This window comes from Hibiscus syriacus, unplaced genomic scaffold (assembly GCF_006381635.1).
Source record: "Hibiscus syriacus cultivar Baekdansim isolate YM2019G1 unplaced genomic scaffold, ASM638163v2 tig00112215_pilon, whole genome shotgun sequence".
Lineage (NCBI taxonomy): Eukaryota > Viridiplantae > Streptophyta > Magnoliopsida > Malvales > Malvaceae > Hibiscus > Hibiscus syriacus.
The window spans coordinates 1,946,762-1,960,462 of record NW_024063268.1 but is presented as its reverse complement, the minus strand read 5'-3'; positions in this window follow the sequence as shown (position 1 = coordinate 1,960,462).

Below are 13,701 nucleotides of genomic sequence, written 5' to 3'. Positions count from 1 at the left end.
TTGTCAATGGTCTCAAATCATTTGGAGAGATCATTCCAAATGAGAAGCTTGTGAGGAAGTTAATTTACTCTCTTCCAAAATCTTGGCAATCAAAGAAAATGGCGATCATCGAGGCTAAGAACTTAAAATCCTTAACTCTCGATGAGCTAATTGGTTCTCTCCTCACTCTTGAAATGATACTTCAAGATGAGGTAGATCTCGAAAAGACGGACGAGATAAAGAAAGAGACGGAGAAGAAGAAGAACATGGGAGTTGCTCTCAAATCCATAAAAGATAAGAGTGATTCGGATGAAGATAACAATGACGAGGAGATGAAATTATTTGCCAAACGGTTCAGAAAATTGATGAGGCCCAACCGAGAAAGAAAATTCAAAAGCAATGAAGGCTTCAAAAATGAGCCGAATGAGAAAGACTCTATCATTTGCTATGAGTTCTAAAAGTCGGGGCATGTCAAATATGATTTTCCTCTATTGAAGAAAAAGGTTCAATCAAAGAAGAAGCACAAGGCTCAGGTGGCTATATGGAGTGATGAAGAAGGTTCCGATAAAGAGGAACAAGAAGTGGCAAACTTGTGCTTTATGGCCATCAGGGAAAACTCTCAGGTAACCTCTAACTCATTTGATTCAGATGAATTATCTTATGATGAGTCATTAGAGGATTACAATGTGTTGGCTTCGGATTATAAGACTCTATTTTCAAAATACAAAAATAATGTTTCAAAATTGAAAAATGAAAATAGTCTTATGTCCAAGACCAACAATGAGCTTGAAAGTAAGATTAAAGAATTGCAAATCAAAATTAATGATTTTGAAAAGAAAAATATAAATTTGCATAACTTACTTTCAAAAGTTCATGATGATCATCAAAAGGAAATTGATGTTCTTAAAGCCTCTTTTAATAAAGTTAGAACAAAAAGTTTTGAAATAGGTGAAAATTCAAAATCCAACTATGTTAAAAAAAGCTTTAAAAATTACAATCATAGAGGTCCCCAAAGAACCTCAAATAGAAAAATCATTAGAAGTATATGGTTTCCCAAAGAACTCATTACTACTAAAAATAAGGATATCCTACACAAATGGATACCCAAGGGGACTAGGATTTTGGAAACTAATGAATATGGACCCAAAAGAATTTGGGTACCAAAAATAAAAAATCTATCTATGTTTGTATGGAAAGAAGCATTGCTACAAGGAACGAGAAACAAATCCAAACTCATGGTCAAGACACATGATCGGAGACAAAAACCGATTTATAGAGTTTAACGCTAAAAATGAAGGAGATGTGACTTTTAGTGATAATTCAAAAGGTCATATTGAAGGTATAGGCACTATAGGTAATACCTCATCCATACAAATTAAGAATGTTTTATATGTGAATGGATTAAAGCATAATCTATTGAGTATTAGTCAATTCTGCGAAAAGAGATTCAATGTCATGTTTGAAACTAATGGTTGTAAAGTCATTGACATTGCATCTAATCGAATTATGTTTGTTGGCCATAGAATAGGGAACATATACATGGTGCATTTAGATTCTATAAATATGACTAATTTATGTCTAGTTGCTAAGGATGAGCATGATAGTTGGTTATGGAATAAGAGACTATGACATGCTAGTATGAGTGTTTTACAACGATTGATTCAAGGAGATTTAGTAAGAGGGTTGCCTAAACTAAAATTTGATAATGATAAAATCTATGATGCATGTGTTAAAAGAAAACAAAAGTGAATTTCTTTTAAATCCATTAATGACGTATCCACTAGTAAAGTATTACAATTGGTCTATTTAGATCTTTTTAGGCCATCTAGAACAACTAGATTGAGTGGAAAACAATATGCATTTGTCTTGGTAGATGACCATTCTAGATGTACTTGGGTTCTATTTTTAAGTACTAAAGATGAAGCATTAGAAAAATTCATCACGTTTTCAAAAGTAATCCAAAATGAAAAAGGATACTCTATAACTAGTGTTAGGAGTGATCATGGAACTGAATTTGAAAATCTTGGATTTACTGAGTTTTATAATTCTAATGGTATTAGTCATAATTTTTTAGCACCTAGAACCCCTCAAACAAATAGAGTTGCTAAGAGGAAAAATCGAACTTTAGAAGAAATGGCTAGAACCATGCTTTGTGAAAACAATTTGCCAAAATATTTTTGGGCGGAAGCCATAAATACCGCTTGTTATGTTATTAATCGAGTAATGATTAGGCCTATTTTGAAGAAAACTCCATATGAACTCTTTAAAAATAAAAAGCCTAACATTAGTTATTTTCATCCTTTCGGATGTAAATGTTTTGTTTTAAACAACGGTAAAGAAAATCTTGGCAAATTTGATGCTAAAAGTGATGAATGATTTTTCTAGGTTATTCCTTAAATTCTAAAGCTTATCGAGTATTTAATAAAAGAACTTTAGTTGTAGAAGAGTCTATATATGTTGTTTTCGACAATAATCCCCTTACGAGGAAGGATTCTTATATAAATGATGTTGTAGGTATTATAAATACAAATGATGTTAGACATGACGTTGGAGAACCATCATCAAAGGAAGAAACGAAAGATGAGGAAACTCAAGATCCTCTCGAGAATCCAACTATTGAAGAAAGGGAAGTCTCTTACCCAAGGGAATACAACTATGTCAAGGATGGTAAAATAATAGGTGATCCATCCAAAGGGGTAACAACTCGATCTTCTCTTCGAAATATATGTAATTATGTTGCATTTATTTCATGCATAGAGCCTAAGAATATTAAAGAAGCATTAAATGATGAACATTGGATTATGACTATGCAAGAAGAGTTAAATCAATTTGAGATAAGTAGAGTATGGACATTAGTTGAAAGGCCTAGTAATAAATCTACTATAGGTACTAGATGGGTATTTAGGAATAATCTTGATGAAAGTGGAAATATAGTGAGAAACAAGGCTAGACTTGTTACTCAAGGGTATACTCAAGAAGAAGGCATAGATTATGATGAAACATACGCTCCCGTAGCTAGGATGGAAGCAATTAGAATGCTATTAGCATTTGCATGTTTCAATGAATTTAAATTATATCAAATGGATGTTAAAAGTGCTTTTAAATGGTTTTTTAAAAGAAGAAGTGTATGTAGAACAACCTCCTGGTTTTGAAGATTCAAAATTTCCAGATCATGTTTTCAAATTGACAAAAGTGCTTTATGGTTTAAAATAAGCTCCTAGATCTTGGTATGAAAGATTGTCAAACTTTTTAATTGAAAAAGGATTTTCAAAAGGGAAGGTTGACACTACATTATTTTTAAAGCATAAAGGTAAAGATTTATTAGTAGTTCAAATTTATGTTGATGATATAATATTTGGTTATACTAATGATGCTCTTTGCCAAGAATTTTCTAAGCTAATGCAAAGTAAATTCGAGATGAGCATGATGGGGGAGCTCTCATTTTTCTTGGGACTTCAAATCAAGCAAAGAAAAGATGGCATCTTCATTAATCAAGCTAAGTACGTCAAGGATATGCTCAAGAAGTTTGAACTGGAAAATGGGAAACCTCATGCCACTCCAATGAGCTCATCAACAAAGCTTGACAAAGATGAATGAGGTAAATGTGTGGATGTTAAATTGTATAGGTCAATGATTGGCTTTTTCCTCTATCTAACCGCAAGTAGACCAAACCTTATGTTTAGTGTTTGCTTATGTGCTAGATTTCAATCATGCCCTAAGGAATCAAATTTACTAGTTGTTAAGAGGATCTTTAGATACCTTAAGGACACTCCTAGTTTAGGACTTTGGTATCCTAGAGACTCTAGCCTTAGCTTGCATGCATTCTCTGATGTGGATTATGGAGGATGCAAAATAGATAGGAAAAGTACCTCCGGTACTTTCCAATTCCTAGGAAATACATTGATTTCTTGGTTTTCAAAGAAACAAAATTGTGTTGCATTATATACCACTAAAGCGGAAAACATTTCAGTGGGTAGTTGTTGTGCACAAGTTTTATGGATGAAACAACAACTTTTTGATTATGGAATTGAAGTAGGTACCATACCTATCAAGTGTGACAATATTAGTGCTATTTTTCTCACTACAAATCCCATCAAACACTCTAGAACTAAGCACATTGAAATTAGACATCATTTCATTAGAGATCATGTCGCTAAAGAAGATATAGTTATAGAATATGTTAATACTTTGCACCAATTAGCGGATATCTTTAGAAAACCTTTAGATAAAGAAAGATTTTGGACACTTAGGAGAGAATTAGGTTTGACCAACCTACCTTTACTTAGTGTTTAAAATAAGTTTAGCACTTTTAATTAGTTTTGGAAAATGCTTATAAAAATAACACTTTTGATTGCATCCTTTGTTATTAGTTAGGGGGAGTTTATGATTGTTCGTGAGAATTAATTATATGTTCAAATAATGTTTAAGGATATATTTACATTGATTGAACATTGTTAATTTTCGTAATATGAGTTGCCAATACCACTAGAGCTGATTAATTTAGCTTTATAAGTGTTAAAATCAAATTTTTGGACATTTTGGCGCATGAGGTATCGATACCCCCTTTGAATGGGTACCGATGCCCCATTTGCATGGGTATCGATGCCCCATTTGCATGGGTACCGATACACTCCCCTAGGGTACCGATACCCTCCACAGGTTCTGGTTATTAAATGCCCAGAAGAACCCTTTTCTCTCAAAACCCTCTCTTCTCTCTTACACGCTGTCCCTCCTCTCTTTCTCTCTAAATCTCCACTTTTTCCAAAATCATCAAATACAAGTCGAAATTACTTCAATTTTCAACTTATAATCCTGCTGGAACCATTAAAAACGTGCAATCAACAACAAAACCTACCAAAATCTGAATTTTTCAAGGTAATGTTTCTAAACCCATTATTTCATTGTTTTTGAACATAGAACTAGTTTTAATTAGTTCTAGGTTGAAATGTTTATTGGGCATTGTTTATATTTTGGTTTAGAACTATAATATCTACAACTAATTTCAAAAAAACACAAGATTTTTCAAAAGGTTTTGAAATTTTCGAAATTAAAAAAATGATTTTAATTATTGTTTTTGATTTAATTATGTTGTTTTCATGAAAACTATACGCATATTGATTTTTCAAACATTGTTTTCAAAAATAGTCTTTCAAAATTACCCATTAGGATTATTTTAGAGAACCTTGAAATAATGAGTACTCATTTGAGTTTTGGGATTGATATTATTGCATACATGCGTTTTGAAATTGTAGGTTAATCTTTTTTATTCCGATTTCCTAAGTCATGTCTCACAAACGCCCTAGGACGTCCACTAGTCGACCAAACCCACCTCTAAATCCACCTCCTATCCAACAAATTCCTAATCCCGATGATCCTAATATGACTATTCGTAATTCATGCTTCAATGAACCTGGTCGTAGAAAAAATCTATTCTTCAGATATTCTCAATAATTTGAGTCATATAAAATTCGAGAAGATTGAATTCCTTCTCCTCAAGTTATGTTAGAAATAAATTTTAGATATCTTCCTACCCTACGAGAGTAGAAATTTGATAAACTTTTTGAACTCAAACCAATAGTTTATCATCAACTTGTTTGAATCTTCTATTCTAATGTCATTTGTGTTCAAAACTGGGATAAAACCGAAACCTTAGGAATTATATCCTACCTTCTAGGAAAATTCATCTATATTGACCCGTAATACATAGCTCGTGCATTTGGATTAGATAATGCCGGCTTAGACAATGAAAAACAAATGATAGGTAGTCCTTATAAAAGAAAGGAGAGTGCGAGTGTATTAGATCTCCATGATCATTTTCTTCATCTGATGATCTCTTGGTGGTTTCGACCATCCGGAGGAAAATACTCCACTCTTAGAGCCCTAGATCTTTGGTGGATACATTGTATCCAAAACAATAATAAAATAAACCTGCCTCAGATTATCTTTGCTGAAATTGTTGAAACCGTAAACCTTGTTCCTAATAAGAAACTTTGTGCATCTCTAGTTTACGGTTGTCTTCTAAGTAATCTGTTTGTCAAAACTGAGCTTAGGGTACAACTTGATGTAGCCTTCCCTTTCAAAAATAAAATTAATCTCATTTCCTTAACAAAATCGGGATGGTTAAAGGATAAGAAAACCGGGCGATGGGTTCGATCTGCTGAGCAAACACCGGGAGCTAGTTCTTCAAGAGCTCCACTGCAGCGGGAGCGAACGATGATCTTGAACTTTAACAGCTGATGCAAGACATTGACGAAGTTCCCGATAATGAACCGGAGCAGCACGAGGAACAAGCACAGTAAGAGGAACAAATGCCTCCATATTTTTGAACATTTATGGAGTCATTTGATCTAAGGTTTACTTCCATGGAGTCTCAACTGACTGAGTTTCAACGGGAGATGCGTGAATGTATGGATGCTCTCACACTTGAAGTGCGGGCACATTATCCTTCTCCTCCCGATCCTCTTATGGACGACTAGACCCACCTTGCTTTAGTCTGCTTGAATTGAATCTCAAACTCAAAACTTTGAATTGTGAAACATTTTGATGTTCATGGATTGCTTTTATTTTTGGATGTTTGAATTTGTTGGATGATTAGATGTTTGAACTTAATATATATATATATATATATATATATATATATATATATATATATATATATATATATATATATATATATATATATATATATTTGGTCTGTTTAAATTTTCTTTTTGAACTTAATGTTTTTTTTGCATAATTTACATATTAGTTGCATTATGACCAATTTTTTCCATTTCACATTATGAATATTGAATTATGAAACTAATGGCTAACCTTTCTCTTGATTGTGATCTTAGCAGCTTAAGCTATATCTATAGGTATCAATTGGCTATGTTTTTCAAAAACCTTGTTTAAATTTTTTTTAGAATCTTTTTGATTTAACAAAAAGGGGGAGAAATATTAGAGTAAGGGGGAGTAATTTATTTTCAAATTTCAAAGTATTAGAGTAAGGTATCAAAGTATTAGAGTAAGGGGGAGTAATTTCAAAACTTGATTTCAAAAAAATGATTTTCAATTAGAAAATCCTAAAATTACTAAAATGTTTTGTTATATCAAAAAGGGGGAGATTATTGAAAATATTTTGATGTTTCGATATAACAAATTAAATGTTATTAGATTTCAATATTTTTTAATCATTTTCAAACATATATTCGATTAAACTATTCGAGTATCAAAATATTACTCCAAGTTTTTCAAATGTCAATTTCAATCCTAACTCAAGTGTAAAAGTGTATTTTAATCTTTTAAACAATTTTACAAAGTATTTCGAGCCTTAATCGAGCCAAAAATATTTTCTTAATATATCTTAAACCGAAAAACCAGATTGCCTAGAGGGTACTGATACCCCTATGTAAGATTTGGCTCCAAGAAATAACAGATTGCTCAGAGGGTACCGATACCCCCTAGGAGGTACCGATACCCCCTGTCTCATAACGATCGAAATATTTGAATTTTACACTGTTGGTACCGATGCCCTATATAGGGGTACCGATACCTCCAACGCTCCAAGCTATTTTATTAATTATTTTCACACAATAACGACTCTATTGACTTCACTAATGATCCCCAACATTTAGAAGTAATCCAAGGAGTATTTAAACAAGCTTAGGAGCCATTGATCAACAACAATTATCAAGAATCAAGAGAGAATCAAAGAGAAAGCATCAAACCTCAAGTTTGAGAATTTTCAAGCCTATTTCATTCAATATTCATTTTTGCTTTCAAGAACACTTATTGTGCTCAATTGTATTATTCTTGAGTGTTTTTTCTTTGTTCTAGAATTATGGAAACATCTTTCCTTATGAGGATTTTCTTGTAAGTTTGCAAAATTTGTATTGTTCTCTTTGGGAGAGAGTGTTCTCAAGAATTTGGGGTATAATTCTTGAGGGATTTGTAAGGTTACTCTTTGTCCTCAAAAGAAAGAGAAATTTGTAAATTTGTGGAAAATCCTTAGTGTGGATAGCTAAGGTAGTGGATGTAGACTTTGGTTGAGAAAGTCGAAACACTCTAAATGGCTGTGCAAATATTTTCAATTTTCTGCAAAAGCTTCCACCAAAATTTTTATTACCAATTCACCCCCCTCTTGGCCTATTCCATCGATCGATTAACTCAACAGAGATATTAAAGATAATGAAGTGTTATAGTGCTAAAAGATGGTTTAAGTATGTATAGTTGAGTTTAAAGGCATGAAGAGAGTCAAATAAATAGAGTTTGGGGTAAAGTGTTGGAATTTTTGAGTTTAAGGAAATATATTCTGGGTAGTAGTATTGGTACTGGTTGAGTTAGTATCAATACTACAAGGCAATTTATAGGAAAATTATGTGTAGGGTATAGATACTGCATGAGCAGTATCGATACCATAAGGAAGAAGAGTGATAATCTTCATGAGGTATTGATACTGATGTAAGAGTATCGATACCAGGGGTATCGATACCAATAGGGAGGTATCGATACCATTATTATAAGGAAATTATAGAATAGAAATCGGGTATCGATACCGTGTAAGGGTATCTATACTACAGGCATATAAGTATCGATAATGTGCTTGTAGTACTGATACTACTTGAGTTGGGAAATTGGAAATTAGTTTTTTATTTAGTTGCATTGGTATGAATCTTTTTGAGTATTACAAATTCCGATAATCATTGGCTTGTATATTCATGTAGATATCGATCGAAATCAAAGTTCAGATAGGCCGTCAGAGTAAGATTCGAGAGAGAAACAAGAGTTTGGTATTATTAAGTGAGACCATGGTGAGTATATGATATTAAGCATAAGTTGTGTTAGGGAATTAAGACTTGCGATAAGTCTAATTCCGATATTAGCTTATATGAGTACCAGAACATAAACATGTAGTGATATGATGCTAGATGTATATGAGTAAATGCATATGTCTAGATGTTGAGTGCATATTTATATGTGAACTATGTGAATGCATGTATGCGTGATAAATCATGTGACCATGAGCTATGTGTGATAATAAGTTATTTGATCATAAGAGATAAGATATATGATAAAAGATATCTGAAAGTGATATATATGATTACATGTCTATATGAATACAAGAAAATGTTACATGACATATATATGATAATGGGATATGAGACTTTACGAGAATGTTACATGATATATGTGATATGAAATTATGAACTTATATGAATATGTCATATGAATGTGTATATGTGACAAACATAAAAGTTAATGCCCATGTTATTTGTTATGAGAGCTAGGGGTATAGTTGGCATGCCAAGAGTCGAGGGTTCTACGTGGTCCTTCGGGACATATATGTAATCCTTTGGAGTTCAACACCTATGCAAAAGTTGTTGTGAATGCGGATGGACCATTTTGTGACACTTTAAGGAAAATGGCTAATAAAGATGCACTGCTTATGATATATCCTAGCAGTGGTGTGCATGTTGTTCTCCCAGATTATAATTCTCCTGAAGGAATGGGCTTGATTGTTCCTAAAACTAAGGATGGACGAGTTTTCTTCATGCTTCCATGGTTGGGGAGAACTATAGCTGGTACTATAGATTCTAGAACTTCCATCACCCCACTTCTAGAACCACACGAGGACGAAATTCAATTTATACTTAATGCATATGCGATTACCTTAATGTCAAGGTATAACATGGATTTATCAATATTTAGTACTCCGACTTTGTTTTTCTACATTATTTTTCATTCGAGTATTTGATTGTAGATGTTCAGGTGGTAATCGATTCCCTCTATCTCGTTCGTCAGGTCATTCATCGTTTCACTCATTGGCACATCCTTCACAATGATCATTCGTTCACGATTACTTAATACGTGTTCGATTGAAGATACTTGGAAGTATAACACCTAATATGATTAGTTTGGTCGTAACCCACCTCTAAACACCTTTCTTAACAATTAGTCTAGTGTTGTACACATATTTGATCCCATTTATGATCATAATATGGGTCCATGACCTTCAGGGTAATGTTTTGACCTAAATGGCCATTTTAGAGGGTTTCAGACCATTGTGAAATTTTTACATATTGGACAAGAGGCTTAGAAACTAGCTAGGGGGTTTCAAAACCACTGTTGTAGATTTCCCTATTTTCATGAGTGAACTCCCCAAATCACTCTCAAAATCTTCCTAAGGTTCCCAAACATTTATTCAAAGTTTATAGAAGTTATTTAGGGTCACCTAACACTATATAAACACTAGCTTTTTAATAAAAAAAAACATCATCAAAGGTAAGAATCAAACACATAAACCCTAATATACCCAAATTCTCACTTCTTCAACTAGCATCTTGATTATGGAAGTCATAACACCACAAAGGATTATAAGTATACTAACTTAGTTAAAGAATCCTGAAATGAAGCTCATTTAGCTAGCTATCACTCTTTTCCAAGACTTGGATGACAAACCCCCACTTTTCTTGCAAACAAAAAACCCAAGACTTTGAATCATTAAAACAAGTTTGTTGGAGGGATTAAGGAAGAAATTGAAGCTTAAAAGAAGTGAAAATGGTTCTCAAGAACTTACCTTTGAGCTAGGCAATTGTAGAGGAAAATGGGAGAGAAAAAAAGATGGAGAAGAATGAAATAAGGAGATGAATAAGGATATAAAACCCACATATTTTCTCAAATGGGAGAATCATACTTTTGGTCCTTCACATTTTGCCTTATATCCAAAAAATCTCATTTTTATATCTAATTAGGCCCAATTCCAACCCAATTAAGCCCAAATTGGTCCAACAACTTAAATAAAAAAATATTCGGGACCCACATACATCTTAGATAAACCCAAAAGTACTAGTTTAAAATTTAGGGTGTTACTAAAGAAAATAATGTCTAATAATGTTACCACTTGTTAGAATAATTTAAAACATTGAAATGTTAGAAAAATTGAAAATAATTCATAAAAATGCATATATATATATATATATATATATATATGTTTAACCATATGTTTTTGCTCAGATCTGATAGCGTCAATTTATCTTTGATCGTTGCAGTAGACCCTTAATTGATTCTTTTAACGTCAGAATCCCCATTAGTCTTAGATAATCCCCAAACTTTGAGAGTAATAAATTAAATTTGAAGATTTTATTAAATTAAAATTTATATTTGGATTCGAATATCCAAGTATATGATCTAAAAATTCATATATTTGATATTTTCAAATCGAATTTGAATTACAATTTTAATAATTCGAGTTTTAGAATATCTAAATTTTTGGATAGAATAACATCTTTTTTTTTGAAAGAGGATACTTTGTATTACAAATAATTGCAAAGTACACCACCTTGAGGACCTCATTAAAAAACCTCCCTAATCCTAAGTGGAGGAAAAAGAGTGAACTAAGAGGTGGAAAGGATCAAATACAAAAATCACACTAACAACACACAAGGCATACCCCAAGCCACAACCCAACTCAAACTAACACCAATACAAACCATGCAACAAAACGAAGACAGAACGAGCTGGACAACCATAATACTGATCTACAACGAACACAACGGCAAAGGAACATATCCAAAACAACAGAACCCCTGATCACCAAACCTGCTAAAACACTAACATAGCACCATGACTTCAACAATCTCTCTCCCAGCACACAAAACTCATCAAACAAACACTCCCCAACGCCATTAAAAAAAAAAAAATAGTCACTCCCCAACAAAGATTAACACTTCTGGAATTACCACACATATTGCTCCTCCACTTTGGAAGCTTTATACCAACACTAACATAACAAACCCAAGACAAAAAACCACAAATACCAAAACCCTTAGACCTCACGACAAACTCTCATTAATACCATAAGCCCAACATTATCATCAATAGCCATGAACATGAGCCCAACAAAATACGAAAACGACACATTTTTCATCTATTTCTGAATGAAACAACCCAAAATGGATTTTTATTGTCAGCTCAATATTACTTCCTATACAGTTTCTTGAAACAATCGTCCATTTTTTTTGTTCAAGGCTTCGAGATCGAATCGACTTTGTATTTTTCGTCCATTTATCATGTCAGAATTTTAGGTTTTGATACCTTTGTTGTGAACTGAAACAAAAAACTAATATAAGTAAAAGAGTATATATCAAGAAGGTTTAGAGAAGAGGATGTAAAACATTAAAGGAAGAAAATGACATAAAAACTCATCAATATTTTATATAACTATACCCTAATTGACTTGGGGGTTTTAGCCCTCGTTACAAACTATGGTGCATAGTCAAAGTTTTAAAATGAAACAATATCAATTAAAATATAAACTTTAAATATGGACTGAAAACGACAATAATTTTATTCAATGAAACTAATTAAAAGATATTTTTATTTATATAAAAAGATCCACAATAAACAAGAACAATAATGATGAGTTAATGTTGATTGTTAAATAATCAACAATCATAATGGGTGGTAGAATGATAATTTTGGAGGTGATTTCGGTGATTCTAATGATGTTGATTTGGTATATTGCGGTCCTTGACATTATAGAGAGTCATGCAATTTCTGGACCACAAAACACCATACCCATACCATCAGGAACACCAGAATCACTATCGAAACTATAATTTTATCGACCGTTACAATTGTTGATCATTTTATCAATCAACTATTAAGAATTAAGTTGCATTCAAAAATAAGAATTCAAGTCCTCATAATCAGATACAAATGAAACCGTAGCGAGAATAGCGTCTCAAAACAAGTACAACAATTACCTATGTAGAAGAGGGAATTCTTTCATACATGCACGTTAAAAACTAACAAACAAAAGATAACTAAAGAAAAAGACGAGGGCAGAAAGAAACTAAAAAGAAGATCCAAATGAAAATAAGTCAAAAATCACCGAAATAAATTAGAGTGATTGAAGGTTTATTATCAAATGATTGAGAATATTTAGAATAAATAATATTTTGAAATCACATGAAATTTTTTCTAAAATAAACAAATAGCTTTTCAAATATCATATTAAAAATAATATTTTTATATTAATGTCTAAATACTAACGTATTATCATAGTTATATTTAAGTAAAACGTGTTTTTAGTATTTAAATAGCAATTCAATTAAACACTTAGGTTTTTTTTATAGAATGTTAAACGTGACTTATTTTATGACATATGTTTGATATAAAATTCTTTTTAAATACTTAAAATGAAAAAGAACATATAATTTAAATAGTTATTTATTAATTAAACCTACAAAATAGAGAACCAACACCAAAAAATCAAGGGTTAAACTTGCTCTCAAAGGATTCAAAATCTTCTACCTTTATCTCTTGTCCATTTTGAAATTCTTTTTAAAAATTATTTAACTTTTTTTTTATGAAATAGAATGATTGAAAGACAAATTCTATAATAATTTTTTGATTTCTTAACTAAATTTATCTAAAAGTGATCAAAAATATTAAAAATATTATTTTTATATTTATATTATTACCTTGGCATGATACAAAAAATTAGCCCTTAATATTTATCGAGAATGTCGTTTCGGCCTTTATTTATTTTGAAACATTTGGGTCTTGTTCGACTTTTTGGGGTGTCCTTGAATTTTCTTTCGGTTTGCAGGCGGATTCTTTGTACTAACTGGGCTCTCTCTTGCCTAATCACCTAATGGATTACGATTCTAATAATGGAGCCCAAGCATTTGCAACTCGGCCTTCAATTTAGCGATCTTTCACGATCTTACTTTGTGA